We start from the raw sequence: 12,019 nt of genomic DNA, 5'->3' as shown, positions 1-12,019 counted from the left end.
TCAGGAGTCAGCGCTTACACGCAAGCCTCCAAACATGACTCTGGGTACACGCAAGTAGCGGGCTCACCCAGCCCTACTTAAGCTGGGCAAGGTGGAAGGTGTCTTAATGCCACCAAGCTGCGCTTAGTTACAGAAGGATGGTGAGTTCTGAGTAAGCCGTAGATAGATTCATGAAGCGCTCTGAACTGAAACTTTCTATTACTTCAATAAAAGAAAAAACTACAGCTGTGTCAGACTGAGTTCCTTGAGTTAGGCAGGACACCCTTAGAAATATTTTTTTTGCTCTGCTTTTCAGTTTCCGTTTCTGAGGTGCTCTCTATCCAGCCAGCAATAAAGAAGCATGTTTGTTTGCCTGCAGTAAGAAATAAGAATTTGTTTATTCTGCAGTTATTATAATGAGTAGAGCAGGATTGGGTGCTTATTGCTAAAGGGTGAAATACAGAGATAACTTAAAGAAACAATGGCTACCCTAAATTACCCTTTACTTTTTAAAGCACTCGCTATACTCACAATCATAGTGGCTATTTTTTCCTTTTTCTTGATTACGTGATAGCAAAGGATGAAAACAACCCTAGAGGCATAGAAATATTGCTGTGTATATTACAGTTAGCTAGCTGGCTGGAAACCTAGGCTGTAGGTCTAATTTCTTATTTTCCCAATATGTGCAGCTCAGCATGAAGTCTTTTCAGGGTTTCTGGACAGAAAAATCAATGCAGCACCCAGTGGAAAAAAATCCAATTGCTTTCCACAATTAGTTTCCGATTGCTTAATTCATCATTTATATGGCAGCCAGTTAAAAAGTTTTCCCTTGATTGTCCAACAAGAAGGAAAATCTAAATGCCAGGAACAAGACTAGAAGGAGGGACTTTCATGGAGACACACTCTATAGCATTTATTTCTCTCTGCCCTTCCCTAAACCTGTAGTATGGGCAAGTTTGTTTTTCAGGTGGAATCTAAAACTGAGATACCTAAGGCAGCATCAAAGCCAAGCTCAGGAGCTCATTATTTTTACCAAAGTAGTTCAGTTCATAAAGAATCGGAACACAGGGACAGGCCAGAGATGGAGACTGTAGCTATAGGCAAAAGCAAGCTTTTGAGTCTGGTATTCCTGGGGATCTCTCAAAAAGGGGTGAGACAATTCAACAGGTTAAACTTCATTCATGTAAATTAACACACACTCTGGATGGAGAAGGAGTAACGGGAAAGATCACTGCCTTCCCTTCCCCTGGCTTGACCCTCACATCCTCTCCACCAGTGGGGGGGGATTGGCTGGTGCTATGCACCCTTGTGACCCACAAATGCTCCACCTAGAAATGTGGTTGCCCCATCTAAATAGGAAGGCTTCCTGGGCCTGGGATAGGTAATCTCAGCTACCTGTAATTCCTTATAGCAGTAAGGACCTTTTATCTCTTTAGTTTAGAGTTATGAATGGATTAAGATATTAATGATTAATTCTGCCATACACCCAGTAATTTTGTATCACTATTCTTCGCTTTTATTTCAATAAAAGAAAGCTTTGCTTTAACCTGGTTTGGAACTGCATTTCTTGGGTTATACACACACTATTTAGGCACATTTCAAGGCAAAGTCCTAGTTTATCCCTAGCAGAAGATCCCTCTCCTTTCAAGGAGGTGTGTTTAATGGGATACATGGGTGATAGGTTTACACACTCAGGTTCTCAATAGACACGTGTGTTAACGGCAACCAAAGATCTGAAGAGCCAGAGGCATATAGCATAACTAAACAAACGTAAACAAGTGGCTTCCAAAAGGCAGTAGTACAGAGGAAGGCAAAGTTTAGCTAGACAACATCTTTGGTGAAACAAGTTGCTCAGACTGGGGAGCAAATTTCCAAGGCTAGGGCTTTAAAAGGCCTGGTGGAGAGGGATTGCCCCTTGACCTTCAGCTAGGGTTGCCAGGTTCAGGGCCTGAGACTGATCCTGTATCTTTAGGAGAAAGTCAACCAAGTGCAGGCGTTCTTTCAACAGTGTAAAGGGAAAAAACACAAGTTGGGATTCTCCCTTCCCCCTGCACAACTTTTAAAGATACAGAAGACCTCTTGGTTGCCAGGCCCAACCTCCAAGAGGTCTTCTGTATCGTTAAAAGTTGTGCAGGGGGAAGGGAGGATCCCACCTTGTGGTTTTTCCCATTACAGAGTTGCAAGAACACCTGCACTTGGCTGACTTTCTCCTAAAGATACAGGATCAGTCTCAGGCCCTGAACCTGGCAACCGTATAAGATGACAGGGCCAGTAGTGCAGCTGAGATGATGCCCTTAAAGCACAAAACACAGTCTGCTTGGCTTGAGGCTGTTGGAAAATGCTGGTGGCACAGGAGGCTGTGTGCTAGAGTCTGGCAGGTAGGAGTCCTGGCTTGAGATGCTACCGTCCCCAATACTTGCATTCTTGCTTATAAGCAATTTATTTTGTCATGCAATCAGTTTCTTAAATCTGCAACTGTTGACACTAGACAATTATCCTGGGGGTTTTCCCCACTTTGATTTCTGATTTGCATACTTTCAACCTCAGTAGGATTGCTAAATAGCTATTATTTGCGGGGGGGCCTTTCCCATTTTATGCCCCTACTGCCCCCACCAATGCCAGCTTTGTCTCAGTCTGAAAACAGAGAGCCGATCATGATGGATTTGTTGCAAGTTCTCTTGCAGGAACTTAATTTTCATTGCCCATTTCAATATGGCTCAAGTTTAGCATTGCCAGATCAGAAGCATCCCAAACCCTGATATTTCAGGATTGGGCCCTAGTGGTGTCACAGGGGTGGACCCTAGTGATTTCATGGGGGCAGCCTTTAATTATGTCATTAAACATCACAGTTGCTTGGAGCATTTGTTTAAAAACAATTCTCTAATTGGAAATTAGGATAGAAATCTTAATTTCCCAGGTCCAGCTGAAGTGATGGGATCATTCTCATCTGCTAAGGAAACCTAGTTAGGGAACATTCAATCTAGTCGACTTGCTTCTGTCAAGAAGGGTTTAAGTGCCCTCAGGCCAGGCCAGTCACCAGAAGGCCATTGTAGGAAGAAGAGAGTTTACTGTTGTGATGCTAGATGGGAGCACTCAGGAGTAAAGATGGATGCCCCCGAAGGCTGCAATTCTAAACACACTTAGCCCCATAGAACTCAATAGGACTTACTTCTGAGTAGATATGGTTAGGATTGTTCTGTTGGTAAGGCTTGACTAGGGATCCTCTTCAAATATGAAAGCAGGGTTGGAAGCCCCTGCCTGGAATGCCCTGCCTGCCTTTTAATGTGGCTGCTCCAAACTTCTTTACAGACTTGACCCTTCACTGCAGAGAGTAGCTTGAAAAATGAGTAATAGTTAAGATTCGCTACCCTTTTCTGCCTACCCTGTGGGCTACTATTAACTCACTTTGATAGCTAACCCAATTCCAGTGAGTAATAATTGACAGAGAGAAAACACATATGGTTTGGTCTACCTTCACAGGCTTGGGAACAGCAGCAGCTGAAGCCAAACTTCCCAGTATGTGAATTATCTCTCACCACTGGTGGGCAAGAAACACCATCATGCAAACAACAAGGTGCATCACCAGTGAGTTTAAGGGGGTTGAGCTGACCACATGGAACCACTGTTGTTGCTTCTATGGATGTAAGGGAGTGAAGTCAGAAGTAATTGAAATGCAAATAGAAAAAAAAAGACAGTGATTTCCTAAATGCAATACCACACCAATCACAAGATTCCTACTATTAAGGCAGAAAACTCAGTATCCCACAACCAGTCAGGATTCCTAACCAAAACTAAAAAATTCCTGGCAGCCAATCAGCCAATCTCACAGAAATTCCCATGTAGCACAACCTCACCCAGGGGCTGCAGTTAATGCAGAATGCTGTGGCACAATTGATGACACGAGTAAGACCCTATCAGCACATAATACCTCTGCTCTGAAATCTGTACTGGTTTCCAATTTGCTACCAGGCCAAGTTCAAGATGTGCTTTCCATGTTATGGGTGACACATAGTACTATTTCTGTTCTTGTAAGAAATTTATCCTTTAGTGTGGCAGTACCTACACTTTGGAACTCCCTGCCTATTGACATTAGGCAGGCGCCTTCATCATACTCTTTTTGGCACCCGCTAAAAACATTTTTGTTTAGGCAAGCCTACCCAGGCATGTAGAAGCTATTATGTTTTTTATCTGTTTTTAACTCGTTGGTTTTATTATTTTGAATGTTTTTAAATACCTGTTTTTAACTGTTTTTGCCAATAATTTCATGGTTTTAATTCCTTCTATAAACTGCTTTAAGGTTTTTTTACAATAAAGTGGTATATAAATATTGTAAGTAAAATACAGAAATAAATTTCAGAGTCACTGTGGCCCCTGGGTATTTTTCCTTTTTCAGGAACAAAGGAATCTGCCTTATACTGACACAGGCCATTTGGTACCATCTAGCTGAGTACTGCTGACATGGCCTAGCATTGGCTCTCCAGGATTCCAGGCAATAGTCTTTTCCAGAAATTGGATTTTGGATCTTTGCATGCAAAGCATGTGCCCTACCACTGAGCTACAGCCCTTCCCTTGTTTAAAAAAGTATCTTTTAAAATTGTTCTTTTCAATTCACTAAGGATTGCAAAGCATACCTAGGCAGATCCACACCATTCATTTAAAAGCACATTCAACACACATTTGAAGCACATGAATCCCACCACAGAATCATGGGAACTGTAGTTTGTTAAGAGTGATGAGAACTATAACTGTCAGGGAGAAACTATACTTCCCAGGATTCTTTGGGGGAAGTCATGAGCTTTAAATGTGAGTTGGATGTGCTTTAAATGTAGTGGATCTGCATTCCTTCAAAAACCTTGCCTGCATATAAACCATTTTAATTATTTTTTAAAATTGAAATCAGTTATCAGTTACAAAGTTTACTGGGTGACCTTCTCTCAGCCTAATCTACTCTTCAGAGTGGAAACAACAGAGTGGGACCATGACCACCCCCACTAAAGGGCACATTTAAAATGTAGAGGAAATAATAATGTACACTATACACAATATAGTGTGAAATCAGACACTTATCAGGACATAGCATGACTGTCAAATATGTTTATTATTTACGCAACCTGTAAAGATATTTATAGTGCAATCCTATGCATGTTTACTCAGAAGCAAGTCCCAATGTATTTAATGGGGCTTACTCAAACATGGAAGCATGCACAGGACTGCAACCCCAAATGATAAGGAACTTCACTTACCCAATCCAAAATTCAGAATCATGCCATTTTAAGCAGTTTTGCAACTGTTTTATATTTGTTTTATGGTTATTGGATTTTAAATGGATTTATTTCTTTTTGTGAGTTGCCTTCGTTTCCAACCCTACCTCACAAGGTTGTTGGAAAGATTCCATATACACATACACTGGAGATGTAACAATACATACACCCCATATAATAGTTTACTGTCAAAACCAGTTGGTCACTGCAGAACATTGCTTAAAGATAAAATCAATATTAGTTCCCTACAAATAAAAGCAATGACACCTAGGTAAGCCCTGCCTAATTGCTTTAAAAATAGGGTTGGAGGGGAAGAGAAAGATTTACAACACAAACACAATACTTTGCTATGTTCACTCAAATGTCCCAGTGATTTACAGCACAATCCTAACCACAGGACTGTTGGTTGTACTGTCAGCCAGCTCTTGGATCTCCAGGTGCTGCTTTTAAATGCTAGGTCGGTCGTTAATAAAAAACCCCTTATCCACGATTTGATTGTGGAGAAGGGTGCCGACCTTGTGTGTATTACCGAAACCTGGGTGGGTGAGCAGGGAGGAGTTGCTCTTTCCCAGCTTTGCCCACCTGGGTATTCGGTGCAGCACTGTGGTAGATCTGAGGGCCGGGGAGGCGGGGTTGCTGTGGTCTATCGGAGTTCTTTCTCTCTCACTAAGCACCCTGTCCAGACGGCGACTGGTTTGGAGTGTCTTCATCTTGTGCTGGGCCAAGGAGACAGATTGGGAATACTATTGGTGTACCGCCCACCTTGCTGCCCAATGGCTTCCCTAGCTGAGCTGACGGAGATAGTCTCGGAGGTATTGTTGAGATCCCCCAGACTTGTGGTACTGGGGGATGTCAACATTCATGCCGAGGCTGTCTTGTTCGGGGCAGCTCAGGACTTCATGGCCTCCATGACAACCATGGGGCTGTCTCAAGTTGCTACTGGCCCGACGCATGTATCAGGACATACTCTTGATTTGATCTTCGCCACTGGTCATGGAGATGGTGATCTGAGGGTGGGGTATTTTTCATCTACTCCATTGTCATGGACAGATCACCGCTTGCTGAGCTTTAGACTCACGGCAACCCTTTCCCTCTGCAGAGGTGGGGGACCTATTAAGTTGGTCCGCTCCCGGAGGCTTATGGATCCTGTTGCTTTCCAGAGCGCTCTGGGAGTTTTTCCGGCTGATAGCACTGGTGCTCCTGTCGAGGCCATGGTCGATCTGTGGAATGCGGAGATGACCCGGGCCATTGACATGATCGCTCCCGCGCGCCCCCTTCGGTGCAGAACTCAAACAGCACCGTGGTATACCCCGGAGCTGAGAGTGATGAAGCAAGAGAGAAGGAGGCTAGAGTGCAGGTGGAGGCGAACTCCTGACGGATGTAGTCATTCTTTGGTGAGTGCTTCCACTAAGTTGTATGTAAAAGCGGTTAGGGCGGCAAAAAAGTCATATTTTGCTGCCACCATTAGATCATCTCTTTGCCGCCCAGCGGAGCTTTTTAGGATGGTACGAGGGCTTTTACATTCTGGCCCTCCTGATACTAAGGAAACATTGGAAGCTCGCTGCAACGAATTTGCGGAGCACTTCCAGGATAAGATTGCTTGCATCCGTCAGGACTTAGACTCTGATGTTATGACAGATGACTCCATTGAAGTGTCCAGAGCGCGGTCTTGTCCTTCATTGTTGGATGAGTTTCAGTTGGTGCAGCTCGAGGAAGTGGACAAGGTGCTTGGAATGGTGCGGGCGACCACGTCTGCCCTTGATCCTTGCCCATCTTGGCTGGTGAAGGCCAGCAGGGCTGTAACCACCGGCTGGGCCAAAGAGGTGATAAACGCCTCCTTGAGAGAGGGAGTAGTCCCTGGTAGTCTCAAGGAGGCAGTAGTGAGACCTCTTCTAAAGAAACCTTCTTTGGACCCAGATATTTTGAACAACTATAGACCGGTGGCAAATGTCCCTTTTTTGGGCAAGGTCCTGGAGCGGGTGGTCGCCGGCCAGCTCCAGGCGCTCTTGGATGAAACCGATTATCTGGATCCGGTTTTAGGCCTGGTTTTGGCACTGAAACAGCCTTGGTTGCCCTGTATGATGACCTTTGTCGGGAGAGGGACAGGGGGAGTGTGACCCTGTTGATTCTCCTTGATCTCTCAGCGGCGTTTGATACCATCGACCATGGTATCCTTCTGGGGAGGCTCGCGGAGTTGGGAGTTGGGGGCACTGCTTGGCAGTGGCTCTGCTCCTACTTAGTGGATCGTCGCCAGAAGGTAGTGCTTGGGGAACATTGCTCGACACCCTGGACTCTCCATTGTGGAGTCCCTCAGGGGTCGGTCTTGTCCCCCATGCTCTTTAACATCTACATGCAGCCTCTGGGTGCGGTCATCAGGAGTTTTGGAGTGCGTTGCCATCAGTACGCTGATGACACGCAACTCTACTTCTCCTTTTCACCTTCTTCAGGTGAGGCTGTTGATGTGCTGAACCGTTGCCTAACCGCGATAATGGACTGGATGAGAGCTAATAAACTGAAACTTAATCCAGACAAGACTGAGACACTGTTGGTGAGCTCTTTACCTGCCCAGATGGTGGATGTTCATCCTGTTCTAGATAGGGTTACACTCCCCTTGAAGGAACAGGTTCGTAGCTTGGGGGTCCTTTTTGACCCTTCCTTGTCGCTTGAGGCTCAAGTGGCCTCGGTGGCACGGAATGCGTTTTACCATCTTCGCTTAGTAGCCCAACTACGCCCCTATCTGGACAGTGACGATCTCACCTCAGTTGTTCACGCTCTGGTAACCTCTAGACTGGACTACTGTAATGCGCTCTATGTAGGGCTGCCCTTGAAGACCGTTCGGAAACTTCAGCTAGTGCAAAATGCGGCAGCCAGGTTGTTAACGAGGACCCGCTGGTCTGCGCATATAACACCTGTCCTGGCCCGCCTGCACTGGCTGCCTATTTGTTTCCGAGCCAGATTCAAGGTGCTGGTTTTGACCTATAAAGCCTTACACGGTGTGGAACCACAATACCTTGTGGAACGCCTCTCCCGCTATGAACCTACCCGCTCACTTCGTTCAATATCCAAGGCCCTCCTCCGGGTACCAACTCATCAGGATGCCCGGAGGATTGTTATTAGATCTAGGGCCTTTTCTGTAGTGGCCCCCGAACTGTGGAACAGCCTACCTGTGGAGATACGCCTGGCGCCTACGGTACTTTCTTTTAGGCGCCAGGTTAAGACCTGGCTATACTCCCAGGCATTTTAATGTTCAATGTGTTTCATTTAATTTTTTTTTTCATTTAACTTGTTGCTGATTTTATTGTAATTTTATTGTAATATTGTATTTTAATCTTGTTTTGTTCACCGCCCAGAGAGCTATTCGCTATGGGCGGTTTAAAAATGAAATAAATAAATAAATAAATAAATAAATGTCTACTCAAAAGTAAGTGCTATTGAATTCAATGGGGTTTACTCTGGGTATGTGGGATTACCATTGCATCGTTACTCCCAGAAAAGCAAGTACAGGATGTACAATGTATAGGATTAAATGCTTCATACTGGGAAGGTTTTCAAAAGACAAATAAACTGCCCTCTTCAACAGCCCAGAAAAGATGTAAACTTGTTGGTCTCCTTATAATCAGAAAAGAATAACACATTGTAATCATAAGCTGCATGTAAACTTCTTTTAAATTTCTGTTCAAAAATTATTTGAAAGATAAAATGTATATGCTATTTTTGCAAGTAATTAAAAACCCTGCGTGTACACTTGTATTATAATCATAACTGAAATTGTTTACAGTAAACAATAGCCTACCACGATCCTGCTGTGATCTTTTGTTCTACATCTCCTGACCAGCACACAATTTATGAGATTTTCAGACAAGCAGGAAAAGACAAGTTTTCTGGCCTTGCATTGGGTTCTAGCTATTACTTGGAGGTCAACAAATCCCTTGTCAATTACAACCATGACTTCACTTATTGGCTACAAACATAAAAGGGCAGGGATAGAGCAGCCAGCTACAAGCTCATTCAACAGAAGTTGAGGGGGCTGACGTTTTAGTGTATCTTGAACCAGATCACCTAGGAACTTGATTTTTTTTAAAATGAAAGCTGAGTATCCAGAGATTGAGGTCACTCACCCTGAGACCTAGACAGGACCCCAAAAACCCAAGAGTCTCCTGGCAAAAATAGAGACCTGGCAACCCTAAAGAATTTCTGCAATTCTCTCCTCTCATACTAGTCCCCTGCTCCACATCCCACACCATTTGGAGGCAGTGATGGGCTGGATGTGGGCCAATAAACTGTGGCTAAATCCTGAAAAGACAGAGGTGTTATGTATCCAGAGTTCTCATGTCCGGGAGGTAGGGAGACAGCCTGTACTGGAAGGGGTTGCATTCCCTTTGAAAGAGCCAGTCCACAGCTTGGGGGTAACTCCTCGATCCAACATTGTGACTGGAGGCTTAGGCGGCCTCAATGGCTAGGAGTGCTTTTCCAACTACCAGCTTCTGCTCCTTTTGGACAGAGATGAGTTGGCCACTGAATTCCATGCTCTGGTAACTTCCAGACTGGATTATTGCAATGTGCTCTACATAGGCCTGCCCTTGAAGATGACTTGGAAACTTCAAATTGTTCAAAATGCAGCAGCCAGACTACTGGCTGGTTGCCTTTAGATCTCATATAACCCGTTTTAAAACAGTTGCTTTGGTTGCCAGTTCTTTCCAGGCCCAATTGAAGGTGCTCACACTAGAGTTTAAAATAGGGTTGCCAGGTTCAGGGCCTGAGACTGATCCTGTATCTTTAGGCGAAGAGAAAGTCAGCCAAGTGCAGGCGTTCTTACAACAGTGTAATGGGAAAAACCGCAAGGCCCGGCCTCCAAAAGATCTTCTGTATTTTTAAAAGTTGTGCAGGGGGAAGGGAGAATTCCACCTTGTGGTTTTTCCCATTACACTGTTGTAAGAATGCCTGCACTTGGCTGACTTTCTCTTCTCCTCAAGATACAGGATCAGTCTCAGGCCCTGAACCTGGCAACCCTACTTTAAAGCCCAACACTACTTACGTCCCAAATATCTAAGACTGCCTTCTGTTGGATGTTGTATCTGGCGCAAGCAGATGCCCAGGATGCAGAACAGTATAGTGACAGGCTGGATGCCAGTTGAAGCAATGAGCCGGACAAGCAATAAGTTTTAAGAGTCACTTTACTGACAATAGAATATATCACAAGCTCTCTCTCTGTACAAACTCCTCGACCCCCACACTCTGCAAGTGTCTGCTGGCCCTCTATATAGATAAGGCCAGCTGCCCGAGCCTAGGTTGCATAGCAACGTGTCCTTGAAGATGGCTCGAGCTCTGCCAACTTTTGCTTCTAATCCACGTAGCTCACTTGCGGAAATTTAACCTCTGCTTCCTCGGTTTAATAGCCAACAATCCCCCACCTTAAATTTCCACATTCTGCCAGTTACATTTCTTTTCCATTTACATGTGTTACATTTCATATTTACATTTGCATCATCTGGTTTTACAGCCATTACATTTCATTAGAATCTTAGCATCATTTTTATTACATACATTTATTACAGCAATTATTTATTACTCTTCATGATTTCCATCATCCCACTTTTTCCAGTTACTGAAGTCTATATGTTTAATGGAATTTATTTTAAATCCAACAGGTGGAATACCTTTGGTTGTTCTCTCTGATCTGCATGGTTGTATTTCTGCCTTAGTGTCTGTGTCAGGCGATTCCTCTGTTTCTCTCTCAGAGCTAGAACTTGATTCACTACTGCTGCCTGTTTCTTCTTGTTTTATTGGTACTGTGTCTGCCTGTTCTTGTTCATTACTAACTTCACTGTTTCCCAACTCCACATGTTTTCTCTTCCCAATCCTTCTCTATTGCTTGCACGCTTCTGCTTAACACCACAGACCTTTGTTTTGGCATCCAAATTCTATAATACGTGTTTTCAAATCCCAGCATGTACCCTTCGTCTGCTCTCCTTTGCAGCTTCCCTGTCCTTTTATTTTTGGGAACATGTACCCAGCATTCTGCTCCAAACCTAATCAAATGTTTTAATCTGGGTTTTCTGTCATACAATTTCTGATAAGGAGACATTCCAGTGGCCTTATGGAATATTCTGTTTTGAATGTAAGCTGAATACAGAACACACTCTCCCCAGAAACCTTGTGTTAAAGAGGAGTCACACAGCATTGATCTTATTGAGTCCTGAAGCAACCTGTTCCAGCGTTCAGCTAACCCGTTCTGATGAGGACTATAAGGGGCTGTTAACTCCTGTTTTATCCCTCTTTTATCCAAGTATTCAGTAAAAGAGTGTCCTGAGAACTCTCCTCCTTGATCTGATCTTATTCTCTGTATTTTGACACCAAACTGCACTTCAATTTTTGTAACAAATCTTTTCAGTTTCTCTGCAGCTTCACTTTTAGCTTTTAGTAAATAAACAGTGCAGAATTTTGAAAAATCATCAACTATTGTCAGGAAATATCTTGCACCCCCCTGAGTAGGTTGAAATGGCCCCACTAAATCCACGTGTATTAACTGATAAGGTGCATCAGTACTAGGCATGGCTTCTTTGTTCTTTGCAGCCACAACTGCCTTAGTTTGTTTACACACATGGCAGTCTACATATTTACCACAGTTTCTCAATGTAATATCATTACTGTTCTCAGTTGTTTGCACCACATTTTCATATCCTATATGGCCTAGTTTTCTGTGCCATAAATGTACACAATCATTATAGGGTTTCTCATTAGCACACATGAGTACATGATTTGTTTGTTTCAAGTATAAG

The sequence above is a fragment of the Rhineura floridana genome, chromosome 6, assembly GCF_030035675.1.
Source record: "Rhineura floridana isolate rRhiFlo1 chromosome 6, rRhiFlo1.hap2, whole genome shotgun sequence".
In the NCBI taxonomy this organism is placed as follows: Eukaryota; Metazoa; Chordata; class Lepidosauria; order Squamata; family Rhineuridae; genus Rhineura; species Rhineura floridana.
The sequence above is the reverse complement of the archived record's forward strand: the minus strand, read 5'-3'. Positions refer to the sequence as shown.